We start from the raw sequence: 16,370 nt of genomic DNA, 5'->3' as shown, positions 1-16,370 counted from the left end.
CTGTGTTTGCCGGCTCTAAGAAAGAGAACAGGGATTTATATATTAATTGATGGATATATATGGTGAAATATATGGTAAACTAAAAGTGTACCTAAGTGTAAAATCGTTCCCGTTTCAAAACCCCTAAATCACTGTATCGATCCAAAGCGCCATAGGTGCTACGCCAACGCCATTAGCTTCAGAAATCATACTAAAAATACATGTATTACCGAATAAAAGTAGGCTATATCTTCGGTTGAAAATTATCCTATACCTTAACTCAAGACATGGTCTATCCGTGTACTTAATTTCATCAGAATCTACTCAGCAGTTCCTCCGTTTTCTACTAACAAACAATGACATTTTCACAAATATTCGCATATTAGGAAGATAACAATAAGTAGGTAACGAAAAAGAAGTCAAACGAGCAGCTGTGTAACTTGACGGTAAGAGACCATTACCGGCCATAATCATACAAATAAATAGAAACGTTAGTGCGTTGCTGGCCATAAAAGAGAATTGTGGATTGGATTGTTGAAAGTAACTCGTTGGGCGCCAGTCAGTGACAACGTAAAAGGGAAGTTGCCTGTTCGCACCAGAGCCTTATTCTCTGTACTACACGTTATTTTGACAATGCGTTACAAGCACATAACGTAACGCGTCGCGTTAAGGACAATGAGGTCTCCGTAACCCAGGTCGAGCAGTTACGTTAGGTTTTTCTACTCAGTATCAGTTTAAGACACTGAAGTCTCCGGTTCGGTCTCCAAGTCGATCAGTTATATCGGATTTTTGGTGCAGTCTGGAATTTCTACCCGATGTGGCGATAGGTTCGCCTGCAAGCACATCAAGGAACGGAATATATGGTGAAAAGTAAGTGCACGAGTTGTGCCTCTGCCTACCTTCGGGGATTAATGGTGTGAGTGTGTGTTTGTACATAAATACTTATTCCGCAAATGTTTGACTGTGCAGTATAATAATGCATCACATTCCACAATAACTATACACAACAAGATATATCACCTATATCGTGTCAATTCCGAATAAGATATAATCACCAGTATTCAACAAATAACCACAAACGACACGTTTTATTACATACTATGCTTTATCTCAAACAAAATAGAGCTAAAAATATATTTTTATTTTCGCCATCACACTAAACGACTATTTGTGGCGTGCACCCCGTTTTTCCACTAGATGGGAAAAATAAATTGGATGATTCGATATTTTATCAAATCCCTCCCGGAATGGGACCCCGTGGGAAAGGCACTCTTACGTTCAGCTGTTGCCGAATTTCGAATGAATAACCTTTGGTCAAGTGATTTTGCTTCTCCCTTTTGTTTTATTGAGTAGACTGAATAAAATTACAATAATTCGTCGGGTTTTTCGTTTGAGTAACATTCAGATCCTTTGCGGCTGCACGTAAGGATCTATTGCCAGCTTGGAATAATCTTTTGATTATTTTGTTCTGAGAAACAGACAAGAGCGTGTCTGATAGCAAACATCACTACTACGTAACAGTCACTGAAGGAAATTTTCCGAAAAGAAACCCGACACAACATATAGGTACTAACATCCGTAAATAAGGGCTGCAAATCGTTCTGATAATAATATTTTACATAAATCTTACGTAAAAGGAAGCCAGCAAGAATCGGGTTTAGGGCCTCTTCGCCAAAACTACGTAAAGAATAACCAACAAGAAATTTAAATTATAAAGCACACAACCGCAGTGCATTCGGCAACTACTACTAAAATCACGTCTCCAAGCCAGTAATAGCATTGTCCATAATGTCCTTCAAACCGTAACAATACGTTGAAACAGGTTGAAAGTCTGAAAATGTAACTTCAAAATTCTCGCCAGTCCATTCAGTGAGACGTCATAATACGTACATTGGAACATGACCTACTAAACTTGGCAGTAACAGTTGCGAAAGGTCTACGTAAGTTTGGCAGCTTTATAACTGAAGTGGTCCGTACTGAGATCGAAGATTCGGAATCTCGATCGGTGGGCTCGATATGACGCTATTTGGACCTTCGCCAGAATGTAAAAATGCACGATTAAACTTTAGGTCATGCGATTTCCATAAAGGTATTGACGTGTATATACGTCATGCTACCGCAATCGTTTTGGAAAAATTGTATAAATTGTACCTTAATAAACTACGACGTTTCTTCACACTCAGTATTTTGTTATAATTACTATTTTTTATTGTTTTATGTACTATTGTTATTTTGATTTATTTAGTGTAGAAGTAGCCTATCAAATATAAAATAACAATAAATATTCAAATAAAATTACGTTAAAAAGGAAAAAATATTTAAAAATAGAACAAATCAATTAACAGTTTGTAAAGAACAAATTTTGTAGAAAAACATTTAAAAATAGAACGAATCAAATTATAATTTGAAAAAGGGACAAATTTTGTGAAAATATACATTTGAAAATAGAACGAAACAATTAACAGTTTGAAAAAAGAACAAATTTTGTTTACACCTAGTTTAACGTTATAAAAGAGTCCGCTCTAACGAATATAAGATAGATGGTTACTTCATCAAGAAACAAGATAAAATCAAGCTTCGCAACAAAACTTTTCCAGTTGTTGTTGTAAAAAGACAGCAAAAGTTCGGAGCGTATCGTTTGCTAGATCGACCGACTGGAATAATTAAATTAGAAACTCCGACAGTTTTGTTTTTAGTGTGTCGGTTTTGTTTTCTAAATAACGTATTGTTTCATTGATGATTTTGTTAATTTTTTACGCCTTTTTTTTATACCTAAGACGGGTAGAAGAGAACCTCGACTGACGAAATATATATCCTTTGACAGTTGACACAATTATGCCGGCCTGTTGGATCCGGATATATACAGGCTGATCTAGGCACCCGACGAACGATAGTTCATACGAACACAAAAGTTTAAAAAGTAAAATAAAAGTATGGTTATATGCTCCGTTTTCCGTACTTAGCCCGTAAAGTGATCGGGCCATTGTGTGTGAATTTTTTTTTTAAAGTAAGTACTTTTCTCAGTTATATACTTTAGAATTTTCCGTCAATCGATTAAAATTGATTTTCAGAATCCTATTTTCGTTTCGTTTATTTTTTAGTCTGTGTTACAAGGTATCAATTTTAAAGCGGCGCTCAATACATTTCAACCGTTATGGATGAAAATAAAAGCCTCCGAGAAACAGTTCTGGGGGGTCATTCTAGCTAGTCGACATTCACGTCTAATAGACAAAATATAGAACATATTTTTAATTTGTTCGTTTACTTTTGTTGCTAACATCGCCGTTGCAAGCTCTGAAGTAAATACTCACAATAAATATGACGATAACACTACTCAATAATACTCTTTTTATATTATTATAAATTAATCCCTCAATTATTATATGTTCTACTCAATTACACACATTTAATTTATTCAAATACCTTCCTCCACTGTTCGATTGTCTGAACTACCTACTAATTGATTTTAAATTAATTCAATTGCGAAGTTTGTATCACAAAGCAATCATATTGGGACAAATTGTTGTAAAAGTGAAGCGTTCGCGTAATGAAAACTTAATAAATGTGGGTAGAGAAACACTTAATGGAATAAGTTTTGTATGTCTCAAGATTGATATTGGTATCGTGGGAGGATTGATCGAAGATCTTCTAAAAATCACGTTATATACAAATCCATCGGAACAACTCTTCTAAGAATTTCGTCTATATTTAATATTATTGCTTCTTGGAATGCCGGATGTTGATATTGGATTCTGAAGAAATCAGATCTGAATTATATTGAGGGTGATATAAATAATGTTATCAATATTTATGTTTATCTTGTTGTAGTCATTGTAGCCACTGTGACTACTGGAGATAATAAGACTTAACTTCTCATGTCTCAGAATGGCGAGCGTAGTGGAATACTAAACAATAGATTCTTTGCAATTCAAGGTGTTGAATGGTGTTTCCACTGTGTATGGGCGGTCGTATCGCTTACCATCATCGTCATTCATAGCAATAATAAAACAAAATCCTACTATCTTGCTTATGCTTCGTATTTGTATACCAATACCTAATTTCAACATGTACCAATCTTCCCACAATTACCTGAATATTCTCATTAGATTTTTGTAACATTGACCACATTAAAATCATTGGTCAACCAAGATCTTTGGGAATAGTAATCACATTCTAGTAACGAATTTATGAAACCTTTATATTCAGAATTCTTCAATTACTGATATACCAAATTAAAAAAATCTTAACTTTTTTATAAAACGGTACGCAAAGGAACCTCGCAACGGCTGTGAGATCGTAAACAATGATACATTTCTTTACTCACGAGTACCAAAGCAAGCACTCAACATCAAAATGCATATTTCTATATATATTTCCATTTTACTCGCAAATATTACATGGTTCAATATGGAACGGAGATACCTTTTTGTCTGTACAACAAAGAGAAAATATTGTTACCGCGATGTCTTACTGAAATGGTTTTGAAATTGTATTTTGTAATGGTCACAAGATATAAAATAATAGAAGAAAATGCATTGGGTTTTTTCTCAGTAGCAGCTCGGAGGGTGGAATTTGTGCCCGCTATAACTATAGGCTCACTACCAATAAAAAATATCAACGATATTTTAAATGATATTAAATCACAGCATATGACAGATTTTGAAGGGTATGTTTTATTTATGAAATAATACCAACTCTAGCAGACGTAGAGAAAAAAATATAAAAAAAAGACTCTGAAAAAAGCTAAATTACACAGTAGGTACTTTTTTTTCATAAAAAGCACTTCTTTGTTGCCACCGCTTATTACAGGATATATTATTATAAACTATATAGATAAATATACATGATTTAAACTTGAGTGGCAAAAGGAGTGGACTCAGCTTATGTTGACAATGAGTAGTAACTACAAGACCAGTCTGCGCTGATTTTCAGTCCTCCCCATTAAATAAACAGTTCAGTACAATAAATAACTACTTGAAATGTTACTCAAAGCTGAAATTGAATTATTAATACCGCCTATGGGCTGTTCTGATTTGTGGCTCACGATAGCATCTCGTCTCAGTAAAAACGTACATAATATTACAGCAAACGAGGTCATATTTTTATTCATTCACGAACGTTACAAAAAGTTTTAACAAATCGCACACTTATTTCAACTATGTAATAAATGTAGAAAACGTCATGAATCAAGTAAAATGTTTCGTATGTATTCCCCATTTTCGAGTGTAAAGACGCGGAGCTTTCAACTGTGCAAAGTCCACGTGGAAATTTTCCGAGTGCAGGCCAGGACCGGCCGGAGGCGATATCGGGGGCACGCGGGGGGCAATTAATTGTGTGTCACTCTCGGTGACTAATTGCGCAGACGATTGTGAATCTGTCTAGTGTGGCTAGATTGATGATTGTGTTATTTATGTTTAAATAATATTAAAATGGAACAATATTTGTTTTTCAGGACAACTTATAGTCTTTTTCCTTCATAGGAATGACAAAAGATAGTAATTGTTTTTGCTGACATATTTTACATATTATTACTGAAGTAAGCATTCAATAGCAAAATGTATTTTTTTGTTTACATTTTTCCTTTCTACTCAAAAATATTATTTTATGGTCAAATAAAATTTAAATTTAAAAATGAACACCTATGTTGCTTTAAATTGAAAGTTATGTCGTTAAAATAATTAATAAAATAATAAAAATTATTACATATTTTAATAATTTTCAAAGTCAATGATCCCATATTAACTTTTATTTTGATTATGTAAGTAACTAATATGCATATATAAGAGCTTTACACATTTTTATACTTAAGTACGCTCCTGTCCTCAACAAATGGTAGGGTGTATTCAAACCTTTCAAAAGACTTGTTGTTGTGCAAAGGGAATGCTTTTCCAGTGAATTTTTATATCGTCCAAGCGATGTAAACAAGATTTTTTTGCTGAAAACATGCAAATTGCGGGGTGAAATCTAATTTTCTGGGTTCGTTAATCTGTTAGGTTTGGATTGCGGTGGGAATGTTTCGTGGTGTTTTATTTTAAGTGTCGCGATGATAATTTGTTGCGGAAATTATTTTTATAAGTTTTTTTAATTATAACCATTTTTATTTACAACTAGCTGACCCGATAGACGTTGTCCCGTTTTAACTATGAATTTGCAGCGCCCATTCTGTCAATCGCTGATTATTTCAAACAATTGACAGTTATATAAAATTAATATTTTCGTTAAGTTTTCTTAAATTTTCTAATTATCCGCGCAATGATTTGATTTTTTTCTTTCTTAAGAACCTCCTGACAATAACTAATACAACAAAAAAAAATTTGTGAAATCGGTCCAGCCGTTCACGCGTGATGGCGTGATCAAGGGAAATACGGATTCATTTTTATATATATAGACGTATGGTAATGTTTGTTTTGTGTTTACGAATGTAATTGTACATAAAGGTCAAAGGCAAAGGAGTATAGGTCATATAAAGGACAAAGACATGGTATTTTATTTAAATTTCTGCTTGACATACATTCCTTATGGACTATTACTTATCAAATGTTTTCAAGCTTAATGATATAAAAGCAGACATCAAACAGATAAAATAAATTCATGTCACCCTGCATTTTCCATTTTAAAAAATTTAGAACACATTTTACACCGCTTTCATATTTCGCTCTGTCTTTTCAATTCAATAAAAATGAAAGAATAAAACCTATAACAATATTGAAGATTTTTCCCACCAGACGAAATAATTCTGCGCTGAAAAGTAAAATGAAAGTGCATTATACTATTCCGGATTGCGACTAGACCGGTTGTTTTGATATTATTCTCGTTACGTCATTCTTATTCATTTTCTTGAGCTGTGTTTTCTCGGAACGGCTTTGTTGTCAATAAAGGTTTGATTAAAGTAGAATTGTGTATCATTAATGTTATTGGGTACAGATTTCTTTCTAATAAATGCTAATGTTGTGAAGCAAAATTGTTTGCGAGAAGTAAGCTCAGGAACTGCTAAGTAGATTTGGATGTTGGGTACATAGATAGATCATGTCTATCGAACTTAATATTGTAGAAGGAGAAAGAAATTAATTTTTCAACAAACTCAAGATACATATAACAAACAAACGATACGGACAAAAAACACTTAGAACTATTGTCTATTTGTCTCAAAAACGCTCTAACTCAGCAATATGCTAACAGTGAAGTCAGCGTTGGTCTTCCGTTTGGCCGTATTCTTTATTAGTTTGATGTCACGAAGGATAAAAAGAAGTACTAGGTTACTTTTTATCTCAGAAAACTATAGTGGTATAATTAAAAGTGTTAAGTAAAGTTTTTCAAAGGAAATCATTTTTAATCCGACATATGTGAAATGTAAATATAGATTTCACCACATATTCTTTTTTTATTGGGTACGCAAATCTTCGTATTGAAAAAAAAAACACACATCACGCATTTATCCCCGAAGCGGTATGCAGAGGCGGAACCAGGACACCCACTTTTCGCCAAGTGTGTTCCGTCTTATGATGTATAAAGGGCGAGCCTATCGCCATATCGGGCACAAATTCCAGACTAAGGGCTAGTACTGAGCAGTAAAACCACAAAAATATCACTTTTCCCAAGCCGGAACTCAAACCGAGGACAGTACAAATACGCTACCAAGGTAGTCACTAGTCTGCGTATTGAATAGATAAACATACAATTCCAATCCCCATATTAGTCTGCTTGTAGCGTACTTTTTCTGTGAAACTAAGGTCTTGAGATCGATCTCCAGGTTTTAATATGTTTACAACATAGTGGTTTTCTATTCAACAATAGACCTGTCCTGCCTAAGATTGATATTTACGCCATTCACATAGCTAGACTAATAGATTAGGAGTTAAAACCCGCCATAGTGGCCCATGTAAGTGTCGCGTTCCAGGATCAGCCTGTGTATATTCGATTTCAACAGGCCGGTATAATTGTGTCGACTGCCGAGGGGTAATCTCTCATCAGTCGACATTCTATTAAACCTCACTCATCTTACCATCAGATGCAATTGACCTTCTTTGACTCATGCACGAATTTTAAAAAGAAATTATATAGCAAGTCAGCCAAATAATACAAACAGTATAAGGGTTCCTTTTAATTCAGTTGTTTACTTTTAAGTTAGCTTAATTAACATAGTTTTCTCAATATTAGTTGTAATGTTATCATTATTGTCTGAAGGTAATTATTCTTCTTAGTGTAAGCTGCTTTAACGTTAGTTGGTGAATGATGTGTGTACCTATAATTTGGCATACATACTAGACTTTTAGCTTAACAATGCTGTAATGTTTTATATGTACGCTGTTGGTATACCTTTTAATAAATAAATAAATGGGGTCACTTTGTCATTCCCGTATAAAATAAAAATACATTTTATGGGATCAAACATAGCTCGCAAAATTTAGATGAGTTACTCTTCTGCCTACCCCTGGCAAGACAAAATATAGTGCTATACCAAACTTAAAATATTTATAAATCCAATGGAGAAGGATTGGACCATTCACCATTGTTTGTTGAGTAAACCATACTAATTTGTTAGGCAATAAGCTGGTTGGCTCAATTCCAAACGTACGCTTGTGCTTTTGACAGGAGCGCTATGCTAAGAAGTTCAGAGTTAAGGATGGATGATATATTGGCTAACCTGCTGGGGTAGACTAAGTCGTTTATGTTGCGTTGACCCATTGTGGTTTCTATTTTATAAGGCAGAAAGTCTATATTTACTACCAACTAGTTGACCCGACAGACGTAGTCCCGTCATAACTTTGAATTTGCAGCGCTCATTCTGACAATCATTGACAGTTATTTCAAACAATTGACAGTTATTTATAAAATTAATATTTTCGTTAAGGCGATACCTCAAGGTCCATTTCATACATTTTGTTCAGTTCAGTTCCATTTCATACAGTTTATTCAAAATTTCGTCATATTAAATTTTAAAGGCCGAAATATCCATGATTATTAATTATTTTTACGTTTTTCTTTCAACTGCGAGAACTAATCACTAACTAGACGTGAATTTAAATTCTTTACTTGCCAATACTTGTTTAGTTACCCAGATTAAAGGTGAAACAAAATGTATGAAAATGGACCTTGAGCTATAACCTTAAGTTTTCTTAAATTTTCCGCGCATTTTTTTTGAATTTTATCTTTCATAAGAACCTTCTGACAATAACAAATACTTCGAGTTAACTGTATATTCACAAACTGGGTCCCGCAAAAATTATATTACTCTATACAAATTAAATATACACAAATATTTGTATGTATAGGCATATCCCAGAATTTTTTAATCAGCTTCATTCGACATCTACCCATACTATGCCGTTCAGAATAAATTCCATCCCATTTCGACTAGACCTTTCTTCCAAAATTTCAACCTTAATTCCAATAAAATAGCCGGGCTTAGAGGCCCGACTTGAAAATGGGTGCGACATCAGGTCTTTATGTCATAAGCTAGCGTCCCTTCCCGGCGCCCAATTTTATTTAATTCCCTTTTAGGACGGCAAAATGTATGGGATTCTTAGGGTTAATATAAAACACCTTTATGTTTAGGTGTTTGTGTGGTTTCTGGAGATAGCTGTACAAATTTAATTTGCATTTGGGATAAGTGGTAAATTTGTACGTTTTTTAGAGTATAGTTTTTTACTAGCAATTTTTATGAAAATGTCTAAGTGACCCCACTGCACCTGATAGTAGAGTGGGATTCAATAGAATATTGTCTAACGAAAGATGATTATCCCTCGCTAGTCGAAACAATTATGCCGGCCTGTTGGAACCGAATATCCATAGGCTGATCCCAGAACGCGACACATTTACGTGAGCCACTATAGCGGGTTTTAACACCTTGTGTACGGTGGTTGCTATCCGGGCGGATATAAAGTATATCCTACCACCAGCAAAATTACTACCGGTTTCCTCCCGTGTTCAATAAACGATCCGGATTATTATTTTTGATCCATCGCTAAGGTGCTCCAATCCAAAGATTTATTACACGCTTACAAATTACTTGTTTTAATTGGTTTATACTCGGAGTCGTACTGAAAATTACGATTGGGATCCTTAATTGAAAAAGGCAGGTAGGACAAGCTACTACGGGGAGTTGACCGTGTGTTAAGATGAACTTAATTTTTAATGATATCTTAATATCTTATAAATATATTGTATATATGACCTTGTTAACATATCGAACAGTTGTTCATAATTAGATATTATTAGTAACCGTCAACCTATAACTTGATTCTCGTTATCCATTTGCACTCAAGAAATTCCAACAGGAATATTACTTCTAAACGAGGAACAATCTTCATTCCACTTCGTTGCTGTGAAAATGAAATTAAATATTTCCTTTAGAAGTTTTTCATTGGAACGTACAAGTTGCAAGACCTTCAAGATTTATTTCCGGCGAGTTTCGAAGTAATATTTGTAGTCGCATATAGTTATTTGTATTGAATTTTATTTTTTTATTGCTGTGAATGACGAGACGAGCTTGCCGTTCGTCTGATGGTAAGCGATACGACCGCCTATAAACAGTAGAAACGCCATCCAACACCGTGAAATATAACATATCGTTTGGTTCTCCCCTGCGCTCGCCATTCTGAGACGTGAGATGTTAGTTACACTGGCTACAATGTCCTTTGAACCGGAACACAACAATGACTACACACTGTTGCTTGGCTTAATTTTGAATGTTGATAAACTTGACTGTGAATAGAGAAAGGACTTACATACGGGCGGAGGTGCAAACAACGCATAGTATCAAACATCTATATATATATATATATATAAAAAAATGAATCCCTATTTCCCTTGGTCACGCCACCACGCGTGAACGGCTGGACCGATTTCACTATTATTTTTTGTTGTTGTGTTTGTTATTGTCAGAAGGTTCTTATGGAAGGAAAAATTCAAAAAATTGCGCGGAAAATTAGAAAATTTAAGAAAACTTCCGTCTTCTTCTTTTTAAAAAAAAATAGCTTAAGAAAACTTAATGAAAATATTAATTTTATATAACTGTCAATTGTTTGAAATAACTGTCAGCGATTGACTGAATGCGCGCTGCAAATAGTTAAGACGGGACAACGTCTGTCGGGTCAGCTAGTTTCCAATAATTCTCAACAAAATAAAAGCATTAAATCAGTTTCCTACAAATAAGTTCCCCTCTATTCCAAAGTCTATGATCCCAAAATAAATATTACAGTAGCTGGGATATGTATAAATATTTGATTGAGGTTGGATATCAAAGACGTTTGATATTTGAGCAATTAGCCCCGTGTCAGTATTATATCCTTCTGTTTGCGTTGTAATTTTATTAATAACTAGCTCTCGCCTGTGGTTTCTCGCATGAAAGTGTTATCCAATATAAAAGCCTAAAGTACTCAGGAGTATTGTAGCTTTCTATTAGTGAAAATAAATTCAAAACCGGTTTAGTAGTTCTTGAGGTATTTTTTTTATGATTCGAAATGGTCTTTATTATTATCAACTAGCGACCCGCCCCGACTTCGCACGGATGCAATGCTGATACTAAATACACTACAGAAAAACTGTGAATGTTGTATATAAAAACATAGCCGCCCGCTCTGGCTTTGCACGGGTATAACATAACAAAATAACAGTATTTCTCCACTATTTAATGGATGTTATTATACATATAAACCTTCCTCTTGAATCACTCTATCTATTAAAAAAAACCGCATCAAAATCCGTTGCGTAGTTTTAAAGATTAAGCATACAAAGGGAGATAGGGACAGAGAAAGCGACTTTGTTTTATACTATATAGTGATGGGTAACAATTGTGTCTCACATCGGGTGAGGGGGGGAGTTCCGCTATTTGATAAGTTCTTGAGATTAGCGCGTTCAAACAAAGAAACAAACAAACTCTTCAGCTTTATATATTAATCTTGAGTAACTTTTGCTCGCGGCTTCGTCTGGGATAAAAGTCCCCCTATATATTTTCCCGGGATAAAAAGTAGCCTATGACCTTCCCAGGGTCTCAAACTATCTCCATACCAAATTTCACAGAAATACGTTAAGGAGATGTTAAGTTTAACGCGTTCATACAGACAGACATACGCAGCGGAGACTTTATTTTATAATAATAATATGTATAAGGATAATGAAATTATATGTGGTTTCACGTGGCAAAGAACCATTACTTATGGGGGTAATCAATTTTTGACGAATGGTACAAAAACTTCACTAGTGTTAGGTCTCTCATATGTGACAATCCGTCTGGGTAGGTACCACCACAATGTCTATTTCTGCCGCCAAGCAGCAGTGTTTACTCACTGTTACGTTCAGGTTTGTAGGACATTGTAGTAACTACTGGACATAATAAGACTTAACACTTCATGTCTCAGGAAGGCGCGCGCAGTGGAATACCAAACAATACTTTGTTGGATGGTGTTTCTACTGTTTATGTGCGGTCGTATCGCTTACCATCAGGCGAATATCTCGTCTCATCAATCAAAGCAATAAAAAAAAATATGTCAGAGTATATTTTTCAGTTTTATGAGCATTAATGACACACCATTAAATATACAGTCTCAAAGGAAAAACAACAAAAATTCTACGAATTCGAATAAGCCGAGATAATATTATCGTGGGAATAATTTATTTATCTACAAAAACGGCACACCGTCTCGCAATAAGTGGTCTCAACGACTTTCCTCGCCTATCCACTTAAGACAAAACATTTTTAAAGCTAAATTTTTCACGAACCAAAAGGCGCGTGAAAATATTTACGGCTGATCGACATAATAGGCATCTATCATGGAAACCTTCCTTTATTTTGATCAGTGAAATATTTTAGGTAGTTCTTTGTTTAGTACAACGGCTTTTGTGTTAAATATAATGGAGTGAAACTTGAACGATGTATTGAAATGTATGGAGAACATTATTATTATTTAAAGAAAATATTATTCGGTGATGGGTTGTTACCCGCGGGTAGATTCTATTTAAATTCACTCCTTCCAGTATCAAGTTAAATTGGAACGATAATGCGATATAATAATATAATGCCAACGCTATTTTAATAAAATATAATAAATTACAACTATTTAATTTCAATGTCTAACATTCGCGTCATTACAAGAAATCATTATCAAGAATAAATTTCCAAAAAAAAACATTGTTGCAAGATTTATTTCATTAAAAAAAGCGTTAAACATCCCAATTCCAATTTCCATCTTCACAGTGACGCACTATGCTGAAGAATTTCCAAAATTATTTTGGTGTTGAAAAAATTAACATAAGAACAGCAGAGCCCGGTGTGCCTGTAGTCTGTACATTGAAAAAAGTATCAAAATAGCAACGCAATGACGAAAGAGGAGTAATAGAACGCAAATCAGGGATTTTTAAAATCCTTTTGTGTCTGTTTAGTTGTTTGTCGCACATCTCCAAAACTATTGAACTAGTTTTCATGCAGTTTTCACAGATAGAGTATGATTGGAAGCAGAATATAGGCTTTTTTAATTTTTAAGGTTAGTTTTTATAGTTTCATTTTAGGTTATTTGCCGCCTACGTTAAAGTGTAATTATCATAGAGCCTCCATTGTTTCGGCAAATGAATGTGAATTCTTGTGTCTAATTTGATCGTTTTATTGACTGTTTCGATTCAGCATCGAATTTTGGCGACTGTTGAACGTAGAATAAAATTGCGCGTCACGAAGTCGAAATTATAGATGTGACCAATTCGTCAGTTGCTGTAGAATACTTTGATTGATATGATACTGTCATATACGAGATTAATTTTTGTATATTATAAATCCGAAACACCCAAATTAGTTTTCTATGTAAAAGATCATATAAAAGTACAAAAATAATAATAATGGAAACTTACGCGGAATTGATAGATCAAGCACATCACCCGTGCCGCCGCAGGGAACGAGCGGAACGTGTGCAGGGCCGCGGGGTGAGGAAGGGAGTACTTGTAACGATCGACCATAATAGTAGGTATCAGTGAGCGACTGACATGCACCTTATTTTTATTCACACAAAAGGTAAACAGCTTGACGATATTTTAATATGTTTTCGCGATAAAATATAACATATGTTAAAAATAAGTGCAATGAATTGTGCTACTGATTCTCGACAAACTAATATAAGGTCTGTAATATACTAAAAATAATGCATATCCTCGAAGAATTTATCTAATTCTTAATCTTAATATTAAAAACGGTAGGTAAAGCAACAGAATTCATATTGCATGTTGTATTATATGTGGTAAAATCTAATATGAAAGTAAAAAGAGAATAGTTGGATATAACGACGACAGAGGTTGTAGAATATCTGCTTTGACGATAAAAGAGTCTTAGATATGAACGAGTGCCAAGTTCCAGAGCAGTTCGTTGAATCAAACACACACACACACACACACACACAACATCACGCATTTATCCCCGAAGGGGTATGCAGAGGCGCAACCAAGGCACCCACTTTTCGCCAAGTTTGTTCCGTCCCATGATGTGATAGGGGGCGAACTTATCGCCATATCGGGCACAAATTCCAGACTCCGGGCTGATACTTGCAGAAAAACCCAAATATCACTTTACCCGACCCAGGATTCTAACCCAGGATCTCAGAGCGCTGTCGTACCGCGCATGCAGTACAACTACGCCACCGAGGCAGTCCGTTCAGTTCCTTGAATCAGAGTTATTGAAATATGGTTAAATTGATTAGGGAGAGGAAACGTCTTCGCTTCTTTTATATTGAATTTATTTTTTACCATGAGTCTGTATTTTCTTTTTCGAAGTCGACTGACATAGTACTTTAGCTCTACATTTTTTCATACTTCATGCCTTTGTTGCATTTCGATAATATTAAGATTTAATTTATGATATATTTTGGGGAACATATTTTTTTTCCTTCCTTGTCCTATGGCTTTACACGCGGACAAAATCGCAAGCAACACATACTAATCATCGACGTATATTTTATAGACACGAACGTCTATATAAACTATTTATCCAAAATCTGACCTAAAATGGCTGCAAAATTAATTCATTTGAACAACAAATAATTTTACTTATTTCACTAATATTTTTTATTTAAATCCAGGTTTACACTTATCACGAGCGCCACTCCTTACACAACCACAAGCTGTCAATAGTCATATTAAATTCAGTTTGAATGGCTTCCAATTCAATGCAGTGGAACACAGTGAATGTTCGGAACGCCGAATCTAGTACGTAGTAATACATCAATGATACAAATTCATTAAAAATCAAAATACCTAAACAGTACAATGAATCATAAGAGAAGTGTAACAAATAAAATCGTCCATAACTATCACCGGTGGGAACGTAAAGCTGTCGGACCTGGTTGCTGCCAAATGGCCAGAAAAAAACCGTCACAGTAAGGTTGTGCCGGAAAGCTAGCGCGATATTTCTTCCCGTGGCGTATCCCATGTGCACGAACGTGTATCATTATTTGTGGATGTGTGCGAAATTTCCTCAGTTCGGAATACAGTAACACTTATTGTACACACAATAAAATAAAATACTTTATTTATCACGTAGGCGAACAAAGTTGCACTTATGATACGTCAAAACAATTTAAAAACATAATTATTATTTTGAATAACACTCAAGACCTGGCCTAGCTTACCTACCAGCCTTTCAGTAATTACCCAAGCGATGACTACCCGAAGAAGAAAGGTAGAAAGAAACTCCGGGCTTACTTTATTGTCATTAATTGACACACACACAATATATGTGTCGTTAATAGTTGCTGCAGTATCAGTCTTAGTTTCTAAAGATATGAAGCATTAGGCCTGTAAAATTGCATGATAATTTTGAGGAATATGATTTATCGTACGACATTATACAGGAGCATCGAAACAATCTATTACACACACTTTATTAGTACTAGGTTGGTACTCAATAATAATATTCCCATTAAAAAAACATCAATTTATGCAGCTGAAATAATTTCAATTTATGTCAACCGAAATTAAGTCCGTTTTCCTTTGAAAATTTTATAAAAACACATTAATAGATGTGTTCAGTCGAATCAAATACATATTTTAATATACAGCTAATATTATTTTGTATTAATATCTAACAGAATTCTAGTAAATATCATTACTCCATAACATAGTGCCAATTACAGCTTCCACGCTTCATACATTTTCGCCATAGAATTTTACGTCTTACTATCAATAAAGTACTAGAAACGCAGAACATTCTAGATCTCTAATAAACATGCCTTCTCAGTTTTATCGTGTAGCATTAAACCCAAGGTCCATAAGAATAACTCTATTCCAGTCGTTAAGTTATAAGGCATGGATTTTATGGTCTACCTTCGTATGTATTACTTAAGTTTTATTCGTCGGTGAATTATTCATTTGTGAGGTGTCTTGCTGTCTTTGGCGTGAGAGGTATAATGGTACGT

This window comes from Manduca sexta, chromosome 10 (genome assembly GCF_014839805.1).
Source record: "Manduca sexta isolate Smith_Timp_Sample1 chromosome 10, JHU_Msex_v1.0, whole genome shotgun sequence".
Taxonomy (NCBI): Eukaryota; Metazoa; Arthropoda; class Insecta; order Lepidoptera; family Sphingidae; genus Manduca; species Manduca sexta.
This window is presented reverse-complemented; position numbering follows the sequence as displayed.